General features: G+C 45.3%; 1 protein-coding gene across 1 annotated transcript in view; it reads right to left on the bottom strand.

Annotated features, from left to right (window-relative positions):
• LOC146202854 (QRFP-like peptide receptor) overlaps nt 1–15,907 on the bottom strand; it is an 800,647-nt gene that overhangs the window by 416,877 nt on the left and 367,863 nt on the right. The window lies entirely within an intron of this gene.

The raw sequence follows: 15,907 nt of genomic DNA on the forward strand, positions 1-15,907 counted from the left end.
ACAACGTATTCATCAACACCGGGTTTTCGTTGGGCAAGAACAGCGCCGAGGCCGGCGTCGCTGGCATCGGTGTGCACTTCGGTAGGAGCAGCCGGATCAAAATGGCGCGATACGGGGGGTGAGTTAAGTATCGTGCGCAATTTCGTAAAAGCAGTATCGCAAGCCGGCGACCAGGCAGAAATATCTTTGTGGGCGCTGAGAAGTCGCATCAGAGGAGCAATGATGGTCGCAAAGTTCCGAACGAAACGCCTAAAATAGGAGCATAAGCCTATGAAGCTGCGCAGTTGCTTGATAGATGTTGGCTTCGGGAACTCAGCGACAGCGCGGAGTTTAGATGGATGAGGAAGGATGCCATCCTTGGACACTGAATGCCCTAAAATAGTAAGTTGGCGAGCGGCGAAATGCCACTTTTTCGGATTGAGCTGCAGACCAGCGTCGCTAAGACATTGCAAGACAGTTTCAAGGCGAGTTAGGTGGGTCGCGAAGTCGGGTGAAAATACGACGATGTCATCCAAGTAGCAGAGACATATGTGCCACTTCAAACCGCGGAGAATATTGTCCATCATGCGTTCAAAGGTGGCGGGCGCGTTACACAGGCCAAACGGCATCACGTTGAACTCATAGAGCCCGTCGGGAGTGACAAAAGCTGTCTTGGGGCGATCGTCTTCAGCCATTGGAACTTGCCAGTAGCCAGATCGTAAATCGATTGAAGAGAAAAATTCCGCTCCATGCAAAGTGTCCAGCGCGTCGTCTTGCGTGGCAGCGGATATACGTCCTTTCGTGTGATCGCTTTAAGTCGGCGGTAGTCCACACAGAATCGAATAGACCCATTTTTCTTCTTGACTAAAACGACCGGGGACGCCCAAGGGCTACTGGAAGGCTGAATAACACCTATACGGAGCATCTCATCGACTTGTTCATCAATAATGCGACGCTCTGAGGCTGATACACGATAAGGACGTTGGCGTAACGGGGCGTGCGTACCAGTATAGATGTGGTAGGCAACAGTTGATGTCCGACCCAAGGATGGCTGCTGGATGTGAAAGGAAGTTCGGAATCGGTTCAGCAAGTCGAAGAGCTTGGCGCGTTGATCTGGAGCGAGAGCACTGTCGATGGCTTTGTCAAAGGCAGCAAGAGGCGATGAAGGCGACGAGGAATGAGGTGGGCTAAGGGTACTTATGTTGTCGAAGATTTTGTGTCGGTACAGGCGGAGAGAAGCGGCGGGACGGTAACAAAATTTTCTGATCGAACAGGGTCGGCATGCCCAACGCACTCGCCACATTGCAACGTGAGTGGATAGAACGAATCACTAGTAATGGCTAGTTCGGTGCGGCCGCTTCGTACACTAAGGACGGCGGAGGGTAGGGGAAGACAGCGTCGTGAGACGAAAAGGGAAGATGGGGTGAAGAGCACTGCACAGTCATGAAGAGAGGCACAGTTTATAGGCACAATAGCGGCAGATAAAGGCGGGATATCACTAGCATCCGCAACGTGGCATTTGGCTTCCCCAAGAACGTTAACGGTGGTCGATGCGGTGCACAGCGGAGAAAGCTCTACTTCGGCACGAGCGCAATAAATTACGGCGCGATTGCGACACAAGAAGTCCCACCCTAAAATAATGTCATGAGAGCAGTCACGAAGAACGATAAAACTGATGACGTAGAGAACGTCCTGAATAGTGACTCGAGCCGTGCAGGTACCGAGCGGTTTGATGTGCTCAGCAGTGGCGGTGCGCAAAGAAACGCCAGAATACGGCAGAACAACTTTTCGTAACAAGCGGCACAGTCTAACGTCAATAACCGACACAGCAGCACCAGTATCTACAAGCGCAAGAGTACAAACATTTTCAATGGTAACTTCGATTAAATTGTTCGGTGGCGAAGCAGGACTTTCACTGTTCGATGAAAGCGCAATTCTTGCCTGCGGAACTGCGTCTAGTGGTTTTCCGGCATTGGCGAGGTAGAACGGCGGCGCATCGGCGACGGAGAGCGACGGCGCGGAGAGGTTAAGCGGTTGTCATGTGAGAAGTGGTCAAAGTGGGACGAGGGCTGAGGGGGCGCGCGGAGATGGGACGGTGGCTGCGCGTAGTTGACCGGGCTCTGATCGAAAGCTTACGGTGCCGGGCGACGGCGGCACAGGCGTGCAACATGGCCAGGGAGACCACATGCAAAGCAAATCGGTCGATTGTCAGATGTGCGCCAAGGGCGTAGAATAGGTGGCGCACGAAGCTGAGTGAAAAATGCCCGCTGAGGCGAACCGTACGATGGAAAAGGCGTAGGAGGGGGTGGTCTTGCGGCAACCTCAGCATAAGACAGTGGACTGGGTCCGGGCGTCGGGACAGCGTCGGCATGAATGTGCGGAGCCGTGAGTGGAGCGGCATGAAGAGGTGGCTGTCGAGGGGGCGGAAGTGCTTCGGCAGCTTGTTCCTGAATAACCTGGCGTATGTTCGAAGCAAGGTGTGAGCTGGATTGCGGAACGTTTGAAATTATTGATAATTGCCGGGCAACTTTTTCCCGTACGAAGTCTTTGATTCCTTGGATAAGTGCGGAGCTGACAATGCAATCAGATATAGCCGCGATCGTGCCTTCAGGTTGTCGAGGGACGATGCGTTGGCGACGAAGTTCGTCGTAGCTTTGACACATCGTGACAACATCACTTACAGTGCGGTGCGCTTTGGCCATGAGAATGTTGAATACGCCTTCATGGATGCCCATCATGATGTGGCGAATCTTCTGAGCTTCAGTCATCAATGCATTTATACGATGGCACAAATCTAAAACGTCTTCGATGTAGCTTGTGAAGGTTTCACCTGTCTGCTGCACCCGCTCGCGCAAATGGTGTTCGGCGTGAAGCTTGCGGACCGCAGGGCGACCGAAGACATCCACAAAGCGAGATTTGAACGAGGCCCAAGTTGGAATGTCAGCCTCCTGATTTGTGAACCACAACTTTGCGACTTGTGTGAGGTAGAATATCGCGTTGTTAAGCTTCAAGATGTCATCCCATTTATTGTGGGTGCTTACGCGTTCATACGACGAAAGCCAGTCCTCCACGTCCTGATCGTCGGTACCGCTAAAGACCGGCGGGTCCCGCTGGCGAAGCACTCCGGAGCATGGAATAGAAGGGGCCGAGGTAGCGGGGCCGGTGGTGTTAGTGCTGAAGTCAGTCATTGAGGTAGGAATTCGGCGGCTGCGGAGCTCCAGGGCGAGGAAATTGAAAAGAAATCCCGCGACCTCCACCAAGTGTTAAACGGGGATCTAGGCACTGGTAGCGGGCACTGGTAGCGAGCAGGACCGGAGGAAGGAGGGGGGGGCTAGCTTGCAGTCAGCTGGTCCGCAAAATCCCTTCTTCCTCTTTCTCGGCGATCTGCCCACCTAATCGGAACTTCACAGTTCGTTCGTTCGTTCGTTCCACCTTCCTTTCTTTCTTTCTTTCTTTCTTTCTTTCTTTCTTTCTTTCTTTCTTTCTTTCTTTCTTTCTTTCTTTCTTTCTTTCTTTCTTTCTTTCTTTCTTTCTTTCTTTCTTTCTTTCTTTCTTTCTTTCTTTCTTTCTTTCTTTCTTTCTTTCTTTCTTTCTTTCTTTCTTTCTTTCTTTCATGTAACGCGTTCAGTTTGGTGCAGCGGCGCAGTCGACAAGTAAAAATATTGGTAAAGGTGGATTGGTGAGCAAAACGTCATGGGCACAGCGCATGCTGCTGGAGACCGCAAGATGCTGAGAAGCATCTCTTTTGTGCCAGCGATAATATACACGAACTAGAATGAAAAAGGCCTAGGCGGCGAAGTCTTGCCAATTGAAACGATGCGATGTTCGTTATGAGGCGTGTAAGGTACCCGCTCGTATTTTCATCTTTCCGATTACTTGAATTATTACATTGACTATATAACTTTACAGATACTGCTCGAAATACTCTTATGTGAATGCGGAAGTTGTCGGGCGCAGCGAAAATAGTCCTATCCAGGTATTTTCGACGAGGCAACTTAGAGTAGCCCTTATGTATTCGGCAAACGGCTGCCGAATTCACCACTCCTGCGTTGCTCACGACAGAGCCTTAAGCTTTACTGTGGTCGCGAGACAATCGTGAAGGTACGCTGACAGCTCGCTTTCCGGCGCGTCGGCTTCAACTCTGGCCCCAATGTCCGAGCCGGCGTAAAGGCAAAGCTCTGTTGCGGGCATCAGGCGCAAACCTGGAAGCGCTTCGCTCAGTCTCATATATATGAGAGTGCTGTTTTCGCGGAGCATTCGGACGCACGAAGAGCGCTTTCGCGTGTTTTTTTTTTTTTTTTTTTTATTTTTTTTTTTTTTAATTACGGGCTGTCATTTTTTTTTTTTCGAATAAAAAGGGCTAAGCTAATCCTAGCTGGTAGAAAACATCTGCCTTGGAGTATTTTCGGGGAGCTCGACAATTTTTGTAATTACATCTGTGAGTTTACAGCAACATATAGGGATTTACTTAGATAGTGCCGACAAATTATGTAAATAGGCGAAACAAAAAATGCAAGTCCGCACTTTACACGGCTCCTTATAACATTCTCATAAATTCAGTTGAGTGGAACACCTCGGTTTATATATATATATATATATATATATATTAAATATCGGTTCATCTTAGCTGGCAAACCCTGCATATGTGCCTCCTTTCTGTCCTCTAATAGACCGACTCATTTCTTAAGTGTAAGACGGATCTCGTCAAAGCAACTTCGAAAACTAATCCGCCTTCAAGATCCGCGCAATGCTACTGACATTAGAATTTGTTCCACATAAAAATGCTTTCTGTTCAGCCTATGCATTCTCACGCAAGCTGAGCGCTTAGTATGTATTTGAGCATAGGGCAACGGAGGGCGGGAGTAATCCTTGTCGGCTTTACTTTTCAAGTGAGCTCTTAGCGCGAAAAGCAGTATGTCGGGCCTAGTATGAAGCCCAAGCCCGGCCCGAGTCTGAGACCGAAAGCCCGAACCCGGCTTAGGCCAGTGGTTTCAATCCAGGGTCCGATAAATTATCGCTCTACTAAGGGCGGCGCAGCCCGCAAAGCTCGAGTGAAGCCCGACTGGGTCCTGTTCGCACAGTTAGGCATGAGGTAAATTGATCGCTGTGAGCAATTGTAGACACCTAGTACACAAAGTAAGAACACGCCGAAAAATACGATCAAATAGCAGTTACGCCCGAAAACATTTGTTATGTTTTTAACACAAAATGGAGTAATGAGACTCGTTCGCCCAGTCGGTTATTTGAGTACTGATATCGGCAGATGCGCATATTTAACACAGAGGAGTTTGGAACCTCCATGAGACAAATGGAAAGGATTGAATGCAAAACTACATCGCATTCCCTCGCAGCCGTCATATTACGGCTCACGATGCCTAAATATTAAAGCGTCCTCGCAGCCAGTGGAATGGCATCTTTTTAATGAATGCAATTTCGCGCAATTGAGTTCATAGCCGAACTGATCGCCTTTTAATAGAGACGAGAAGGAAAGGGGCTTGCGTACCTCCGAAGGCGATTCAGGCTACGGGCGCGACCCCGTAGAATAGGGCTTCGGGCCATTTGGATCACCTGGAGTCTTTTAACATGCACTGACATCGCACAGCACGCGGGTGCCATGCCCTCCACTTCAATTGGAACGTGGCTGCCGCGGCCATTGTCAAACCCGGGTACCACGGCTCAGTATTCAAGCGCTTCAACTACTGAGCCGTAAGGCCGGGGTAATAGATAAATATTTCAACAAATATTAACATTTTTAAGGAGTAAAGCATGACTATTTGATCCGTGTCCCGTCCCGAGTGTACTTCACTTTACAAACTTAATCAAAAGTCGGACAACGTGAAAACGAAACGATGTACGGCCGAAGCCCGATCCGGACCCAAAACTTTCAACCTGGGCTTGGCCCAGGCCCGTCGAAATAGCTCATGCCCCGGCACGTCGCGAACCGCAGGCAGGGCCGGCCCGAGCCGATGCAGTGCTCTAATCAGACCTACAAATATTGTTTTATTTATTTATTTATTTAGACATACTGTCAATCCACTGGGGATTTTAACAGGAAGGGCATTTAGTACAAAGCATATCAGGGTGAAAAGGACTACATGGCTAAAAATGTCAGATGCAGAGTGCGTAGTCTTAAAAGGATCTTAAAAGGTGAAACGATGGGAATACAGTGTCACACTTCATTATATAGTTATACAGGGAAGATCACTGTTATACAACAAGATCACTGACGCCTGGCAAACATGATCACACTAATAGGTTAGGCATGGCCCACATAGCATCACACAGAAACAATATGAACGAAAAATGTAGCACTAAACATGAAGTCAACTATTTAGGATGACATTTGGATATGTGATAATGACAGGAGGTGATTTTCAACAAGTTTTGCAAAAGTATCTAGTGATGCACTATTAGTGATGTGATGATGAAGGTTATTCCACTCTCTTACTGCAAGGGGGAAAAAGGAATATTTCAGGCAGTCAGTGCGGAAAGAATATTCTTTTAGTGTTTGGCTATGTTTATGCCTAGTTGGTCTCGCCTCTGAGGTCGTGATGTACTTTGTTTTATCAAGACTAAGTTGATTATGCAGCAATTGATAAAGCAGCTTAAGACGTGCAAGTTTGGCTCTATTTTCCAGAGTGAGAATGCCGGCGTCAATTAGTAGTTGAGTCGGTGAGTCAGTATACCTGTACCTGTTAAACACAAACCGAACTGCCTTTCTTTGGATGGATTCTAATTTACTTATGAGACATTTCGTGTGAGGAAACCAAGCGACCGTCGCATACTCCAGAACCGACCGAACAAAAGCGTTATATGCAAGTTGTTTTGTTGAAGGCGGGGCTTGACGGAGGTGTCTTCTGAGAAACAGGAGCCGTTTTAATGCGGCTGATGTCACATAGTTGACATGCGACTCCCATCTGAGATCATGGGATATTATAACACCGAGGTATTTATAATTGTTAACTCGCGTCAGGGAGGTATTATTCACCTTATAGGAATATGAAGACTGACTTTTTTTTCTCGTTATTGTTAGAAGAGCAGACTTACTAATATTAAGGTTCATTTTCCAGTCAACACACCACTTGGATACGGCTTCTGCAGCGCGGTTTAGGGCAATATGGTCATCGGGAGTATTAATTTCCTGGTAAATTATACAATCATCTGCAAAAAGTTTAATATTGACATTGACATAAGAGGGTAGATCATTAATAAAAATTAGAAATAAAATTGGAGCCAGGACGCTGCCCTGAGGCACTCCTGATGTTACTCGTTCAATTTCAGAGCACTGATTGTTAATCTCAACATATTGTGACCGATCTGTCAAATAGTCTTTAATCCATTTAACAACGTGGCTGCTGCCTAGTGTGCATTCTAATTTATTAATAAGTCTTCTGTGTGAAACGCGGTCAAATGCCTTTGAGAAATAAAAAAAAATCATATCTACTTGTTTCTGATTGTCAATGCTCAATGATAGGTCATGAATTAGTTCCAATAGCTGAGTAACAGTGAAAAGGCCTTTCCGAAACCCATGCTGGGATGATGTCAGGATGTGCTGTTGTTCGAGAAATGTGGTTATATGCTTGGTCAAGATGTGTTCAAGAAGTTTACATATTGTGCGAGTTAAGGAGATGGGTCTGAAGTTAGAGGGTTCACTCTTGCTTCCACTTTTATGTACAGGAATAATTTTGGCGATTTTCCATTCTTGGGGTAAGGCGCTTGTTGATAGCGATTTATTAAATAGTATGAATAAATATTTGGCGATTCATTCGGCATATCGTTTGAGAAATATGTTTGGTATGTTGTCCGGGCCAGGAGCTTTTTTTGTGTCTAGTTTAAGTAAAAGATTCAGTATACCTGATTCACTTATATTTAAAGAGGCTAGAGGTAACCTATATAAAGGGGCTATAGGAGCGAGCTCATCATCATCAATTGTAAAAACAGATTTGAAGTACTTATTCATGCTATTAGCACAGTTAAGATCTTGTTCTTGGGAGTTCTGGTTCTTGATTTGTTTTTTGGGTTTGAGAAAGTTCCAAAATTTTTGGGGGGAGCTTTTGAGAAAATTAGGTAAAGTATTTGTGAAATAGTTGGTTTTAGCTGAGTTTATCTTTGATTTCAAGTCTCTAATGGCTTCAGCGAGACGATTTCCGAGTCCAGGTGTGCGTTTCATCTTCGCTGATTTTCTTAGTCTTTTAACTTTGCGTTTCGCATGAATCACGTCTCGTGTTATCCAAAGGTTGTGTTTTCTGGTTAGTTTTGTTTTCGTCGGTACGTAATTCTGAATACAGAAGAAAACAGTACGTTTGAATCTGCACCATAGGAATTCAATATTTGCCGAAGGCTGATTGGACATTTCTTCAAATGCCGTGAATTCATAAATAAGGTGATCGAGGATATTCGAATCTTTAGCATGACTGTAATCGTGATAGATAATTTTAGACTTAGTGGGAGGCTCTGTGTTATAAATAGGAAGAGTGCATAGGACTAATTTGTGGTCAGATATGCCATCAATATATTCTAGTTCTGCCTGGTCTGCTGAAAAGTGGCTACTGAAAAATATTAGGTCAAGAATATTGGACGTTCTTCCTTGTACACGTGTAGGCTTATTTACTACCTGACAAAGATTAAATTGAAGCATAGCATCTAGAATTATTTCGGAACTAGGGGAGTGAAACTGCAAGGATTGCCAGTTTATATCTGGCAGATTGAAATCTCCTAATAAGATTAGTCTAGAGCCCAGAACGTGGCGTTGCATGTAATCATACAAGGATGACATTGAGAGATGGTCGGATGAAGGACTACGATAGACACACCCCACTATGATAACGCGAGAGCCTAGTTTCAATTTGCAAAAGATTGCCTCAGCACCCTGAACATCCGGCAGTACAGAGAAAGGAATTTTTTTGTTTATTAGAATAGCTACACCGCCGCCACGTGTAGGCCTACCCTTGCGTACAATTACGTAATCTGGAGGTGTAATCTCGCCATCCAAGATATCGGCTGATAACCAAGTTTCTGTTATTGCCATGAAGTCTGGCTCAATTCCAACAAGCAGTGATTCGATCCAATCGGTTTTGTTCAGAATGCTGCGGACATTAACATTTCCGAAAGTTACATGCGGCGCTGTGGTTTCCGTCTGGGGCGTGGTTTCAGTGCCTCGCCTGGAGGACTTTCTGTGTTTTTTTGGCTGTCTGAAATGCCACGATGGGACACCTCGCCTTCCAAATCATCCGTGCTTTTTTGGTTGTCTAGACTGCTAGGATCAGTTACAAGGATTTCACAATCATTTGTGTCATCCCAGCGATATAACTGGCCATTTAGGCGCAGTTTATCATAAACTAGCGACATTTTGTCTCCTTGTTCTTTAATCGATTTTGCCCATTTCCACAACTTTTTTCTTACTTCTCTCACCCGAGCTGAGAAGTCCTCGCCTATTGCTTAATTAGAGCCCTTCAATTTGTGACAGTTTTTTAACACTTTTACTTTGTCTCGGTAGTCTAGCAGTTTAAGTATTATGGGCCTAGTTTTATCCGTCGCTGGCCGTCCTAACCTATGAATTCTTTCTATGTTAACAGGTTCGATTTTAAGAACCTGTTTCATCCACTGTTCATCTAACAGTGGATGAATAAAAAAAAAAGAACAAAAAAGAAACTGGATCAGTAAAATATCCTCGAAAGCTAACTTGTTCTCCAACATTTTCAAAAGTATCAGCCATCATCACGTAAGTAGACCACTCTTTCCAAAATTAGGTAATCAATGGCCCGTCCATTCTCATCATGTTTCAGTGGTAACCGACACGCGCATTTATTTCTGCACTTGTCACCTGCACACATCAGGCTGCCTCTTAACCTGCCACCTAAGAACCGCATAATATTTTATCGCTTTATTTAAACAAATCCTTCACAGTTGGTCGAGTTATTTTCAAACACCTTTTGTGCAGCCTGATCAGTGTATCCGAGTTGGAAAGAACGTGGCCACAGCGTGATGTCCAGAACAAGAAGAGCGTACGTTTATTGAAGCGTGCCGATTATATAGCCCGCAAGTGATAACAGGCAGCTCGCACCGCGCATGTCAGCGGCCGACACGCACCGTCATACACGTGCCTGATACAATCAGTTTATATTTCAGCTTTCATTTTCTGACGCATATAAGAAAAACCTTGACTTTTTCAGATCACAATGGAGGAATTGATAACGTTTTCCTTTTTTCTGCGACTATGCATCCTCACTGGCTAGGGCCGTGCCTGTGATTACCTTGATGAGTGTACACGATAACAGGAAGGATGAAACATAGCCGCTCTTATTCGTTTTACAACAGGCGTTTTGTTTGCATTAGTTCAGGTATGTAACTCACGGCGCTGAAGGCTCCATATATTACCGCGGGAATTCGAATGCTCGAAATATCCCATTTTGATAAATGGGAGCATTGAAGCCGTGCTTTTAGAACTGCACTCGGGTAACGAGAATAGAGAAAAGCTCTTCATCCTTAATGTATATACATATATATAGCCCTCAAAGCAGAGCAAGGTTGACTTTACACCACTCTTCCAGAAGGTGGTCAAAATAGCTACGAGAAACAGGTTGGTTATTGTGGGGGACTTTAATGCCCGGCATTAAGAGTAGGGGTACGACTCTCAGGATGCTAAAAGAAACGATCTTTTAGATGGCATCCTAGCTGTATCTGCTCACCGACCGTTGCTGCCCCACCAGGATGGGTAACAGTGTATGCAAAGACACTACGCCGGACCTTACTCTCACGCACTGCTGCGATGATGCTCGCTGGATCAACACTGGCATTAATTTAGGAAGTGATCACATAGAGATCACTAGGATTGAAATTCTGGAAACCAGCGGGTAAAGCAAAACAAATGGACTGGAGCAAATTTAGAGAGATCAGGACTACCAAAGACAGAAACGGATGGGCCAGTCTGAATGACTGGACGCAGGAACTCCATTCGCATCTTAAGGAAGCTACTGAAGAAGCTTAGACGTCGTACGTGTGACCCTCCCGAAATAGATAGCCAATTATTTAATATGATACGTCGGAAGAAAGAGCTGGAAGATGAGCTAAAGAAACAGAGATGGAATAGGCAGCTACGCAGAGAACTGGCCAGGCAAAATATGTTGATCGAAAAACATGCGGCCTAGCCCTGCGAACAGGGCTGGATGGACCTGTGCGACGAGTTAGGGTCAAATGTGAGTCTCTTGAGAACCTGGGCGATCTTGCGTCACATAATAGATCCTAGTCGTTCGAAGCGACAAAATTAGGGTAACTCAGTTTGCTTCTAAGCACAACTTTGAGGGCTCAAACGAGGAACGACTGGATCACATCAGAAAGGTGTACATCAACCAAGAACTGGACATGCTCCTCCCGGAGTACTCGCGGGCGCTCAGTGCGGAACTGGACGAACCCTTCGAAGAGGGAGAGGTAAGAGCGGTCTTGGTCGAGATAAAAAAAAGTTCAGGCCCGCGTCCAGATGGAATAACCAAGACCACACTTAAGAATCTAGAAGGCAAATCGGTCACGTGTCTGACTGAAATAATTAGCACGATTTGGGAAACGGGGGAAATACCAAAAGAATGGAAGCAGTCCAACCTAGTCCTTATTCAAAACCCAGGCAAACCTCCGGACTGGAATAATATGAGACCCATCTCCCTCACTTCCTGTTTGGGGAAGCTGATGGAGACGGTAGCGTAGAAAAGACTATAAATACACGGAAAGAGAAGAGTTCTGGCCAGACGAAATGATTGGGTACAGACCGGGTCTCAGCGCACAGGATGTCATGCTTCAGTTGAAACACAACGTCCTAGATAAGGGAAAACAGACCGGCACAAGAGCGATTCTCGGGCTGGACCTCATGAAGGCTTTCGATAACGTGGAACACAGGACAGTACTGGAGGGTCTGAACGATTCCAACGTAGGAGTGAAATGCTTCAGGCACGTTAAGAACTTTCGTTCAGGCAGACAGATTATCATAAAATTCTTAGATCTCAAAATCGAATATTTGGCAATGGAGGATAGAGGAACGCCACAAGGATCTGTTCTCTCCCCCATGTTGTTCAACTTCACTCTGAGGAAACTCTCCCCTTTCCTAAGACAAATAGAGGGGATCTATAACATAGCATATACTCGTCAGCGTTTATACTACGTTGGATCCCCTCTATTTGTCTCAGAAGAGGGGATAGTTTCTTCAGAGTTTCCTCACGGCGGCTCCAATGCCGATATCTCACATAGCCTTTAGGTAGCGGTGGAGACGGTAGAAAAATACGTTCTTGCCAGAGGACTGTCCTTCTCTCCGCTTAACTCTGAAATTTTTATACTGTTATCGAATGAACAAAAAAAAAAGGAAAGAAACACGCCTGCCGAAACTCTACCCGGCGGTGGAGGTGCTGGTAAAGGGCAGTAGAGTACCTAGGGTGCCAGTAACCAAAGTTCTAGGCTTCCTTCTCCAAGAGAATGAAAAAAAAAAAAAAAAACAATATTGTCATAAACAAGTTAGCCGATTATGTGTATCAGTTAACTGGAATCTTCTGTAGAATCTCCCTCAAAGATAATGGTTTGCAGGAGCACTGCCTCTTGCGCCTAACACACGCGTTTATTATCAGCAGGATCGCGTATGCAACCCCGTTCCTGAATCTAAGCCAGAGTGAGGAACAAAAATTAGATATTCTGATTAGGAGGGCACATAAAAGAGCACTAGGAATTCCCACCAGCGTCTCAACTGAGAAGCTGTTGAAAACGGGGGTACATAATACATGGCGTGAAATCGCTACAGCGTCGAGAGAGACGCAACTCTGGAGACGGAGTTCCACGAGAGAAGGAAGAAAGATCCTGGCCAGCGTAGGGGAAAACCAGAGGGAGCTGACATACGTGGCAGCAGATATAGATCTTCAAGTTCGAAAAAGACTGAAGATCGCTCCGATTCCGAAGAATATGCACCCGACACACAACAAGGAACGCAGGGCACATAGAGTCAAAGTTATAAGAAAACGACTATAAGGAGTAGACTCTACTCAAATTGCGTGCTGCCATGCTGCCTGCGGCCTAGAAGGGGCGGCTGTAATGGAAGTAATCTATGAAGACTACGAGACTGTGGTCACCGGATCTCTCAAAACTAGAAACTCGCTCATAGCGGAAGAGGCTACTCTGGCGTTAGCCTGCAGGAGTACCAAAGCTAAATTCATACTTTCCGACAGCAAGATAGTAGTAAGAAGCTTTATTAAGGGGATCGTTTCGAAAGAAGCAGTTAGGATACTTGGACAATCGGTATTGGATAGAGAGATCTCCATCATGTGGGTCCCGGCTCACGAGGGGATTCCAGGCAATGAGGCTGGTAACAGTCTCGCCCGAGATATCTACACCCGGGCGGCCGTGGAATCACCCTTACCCGGATCAAAGGATCCGCTCATCACGTATACAGAAATTACGGCCGCACACAGGAATGAAAGATTAGACCTCCCACCTCCAGATCGGTCTCTCGCACCTAACCAGTCCAGAGACTAAAATTACAAACAAACCGATTATTTCCATCTTATTTATACGGAGAGGAAGATGAACTTCCTAAGGTCTGCACCAAATGCGGGATAATAGCCAATCAGGACCATCTCATTTGGGAATGCCCCGATTCTCCCGGGCATATTGATGGAATCAGAGAGAAAGAAACCTGGGATGCCCTCCTCCGCAGCAGGTCTCTGGAGCAGCAAACTCGAGTAATCCGTCTGGCACGGGACGCTTTGCGAAAGGCGCCCCCCTGTGGGGCTCCCTCTCTCTTGGAGGCCCCCTAGGATTTTCCCGAGGGAGCGGAGGGGCCTCTACACGACGGCAATAAAGTTACCTTGAACTTGAACTTGAATGTCAGCCGGAAATACGAGGGAAAGGATAATCTTTTCGGCCCTAGTTTGAAGGGAGGAGGGAGAGCTGGTGATGGCAATCACCATCTTTGAGTAGTATCTCTCTAGTTCGAAGGTTTTCGCACAATCGCTAGTATCAATTTCACATTCACTTACGTGGTATCTCCACCGGCTGCCAACACATGAAACGGCGTTACTGAATGTCCAGGAAAAAAAAGATTACAGGGCGTCTTGAGATATCTCTCAAGAGGTGAACGGCGAAAGCATAGTAGTAGTAGTAGTAGTAGTAGTAGTAGTAGTAGTAGTAGTAGTAGTAGTAGTAGTAGTAGTCGTTTTAGTGATTACTACTCATTACTAAGCATTTTAATCATTTTTAATAGAATATAGTCGTTACAAGTCGTTTTTACAATATTTGTCGTTAAACGTCATTAGTAATTATCATTACTACTTATTATTACGCATTTTAGTCATTTCTAATCAATTGCAGTCGTTACAAGTTTTCAGAAATATTGGCGATTACAAGTAATTAGTAGTGATTTTAGTCAATGCTACTCATTACTAATCATGTTAGTAATTTCTAATTGAAGTTTTTACAAGTCGTCCTTGGACATATGGGTCATTACAACTAATTAGTAGTCTACTTTTGTCATTATAGCCTCTACCAAACTCTATTATAACCGCTATTCATCACTATCAATCAATTTTCTTTCTTTAATCTGCCTTCATACGGTGGACATTCCCTTATGACGCGTCCGGTGGTCACGACCGGCGGTCACTTTCTGCCGACCCAACATGAGCGTAGAGAGGCTTTTGCCATTAAAAATTGCGCACAATATCATCCGCTCGAGAGAAACAAATTTCCTGCACTTATTTGTTTTATTATTCTAATTATTTAATAAACGTCGTGGAATATTGCGCGTTTCAGTCCATTGCATTTCAGCAAAGCTCACTGTAGCTGAGAAAATTGTTCTTAGCTTCAGCGCCGTAAAAGACAGCCATGTAAGGAAGCTGATAAAAATTATCTGTCTCCCGCAATCTAAGATTACTTAAGGTGCACAGGATGATTGCATTTTAAAAGCACCATAGTATCTCGGCTATTCTTACTGACCCGACTCACGGCTGCTTGTGGCCGTCTCATTGTCTCTTTGGCGACAAGAAACTGAAAGGATCAATAAGGATCAAATTTTAATAGTTTGCAGCGCAATCCTGAAGCTGGTAATTAACGCGCTTCTTTTCATTTGTTGTAAGGTTTTAAAGATGTTTGCTTCATAGCATTCATTTGACACGATCTTGAGCAAAAAGTCAGTGGATAGCTGAGCGTGCGTACACAGTTCCTCGAGCTCATCCGTTTTTGTTTTGTTTTGTTTTTTTCGCTTCCAATTTCAGTTGCAAGTCAGCGCTCGTCTTGTGTCCCTCTCTTTTCCTCGTTTGTCTCGCGCTAAGCCCGCCTCTAAATTTAATACGATATAAAGGAGTTTCTAAATCGCGAAGTCATTTCCAATCAAGCTTAAGTTTTCTCTGCATGCACTCGGTAACCCGTAATCCACCTTCTTTAAGTGTCAAGAAAATACACACGGTTGCATGCGCACAAAGAACCCGTGTGCTTCTTGCAGGCGTTTCAAGCATGACTAGACATGTCATCACGAAAGGCGGTCCTGTTTCAAATGGTTCCGGCGTTCATTCGCAACACTAACATTCACAAGCAAAGCGCAAAAGCAGCCCCTAGGCTTCTCTAGTGTTTAGTTAATTTTTTTCATGCAGCACCGTTACTTCTTTTTTTTTTTTCACCAGCTCTGTCCAAGCCGACTTCGCCAAAAACACCCGTTCTATTCAGTATCTCAACCTGCAACTCCTACGTCAAAGTCACCGACACACTGCCGAATGAAGTCTTTGCCTTCGCTGCCGGCTAGCCATGTCAGCAAATTTTCGCCGTCTTGGAAGATGTTATTGCTATATTTTAAACCCGCTGAAAGCCTTTTTTTTTTTTTTTTTTACTTTGTAAAAGTCGTGCTCAGAGCCATTTGGAAGCAACGGTCAGTGGAACCTAGAACAAGAAGGGAAAATTATTGCAATTCCGA

The sequence above is a fragment of the Amblyomma maculatum genome, chromosome 1 (genome assembly GCF_055883805.1).
Source record: "Amblyomma maculatum isolate TAMU_Amacu chromosome 1, ASM5588380v1, whole genome shotgun sequence".
Classification (NCBI taxonomy): domain Eukaryota; kingdom Metazoa; phylum Arthropoda; class Arachnida; order Ixodida; family Ixodidae; genus Amblyomma; species Amblyomma maculatum.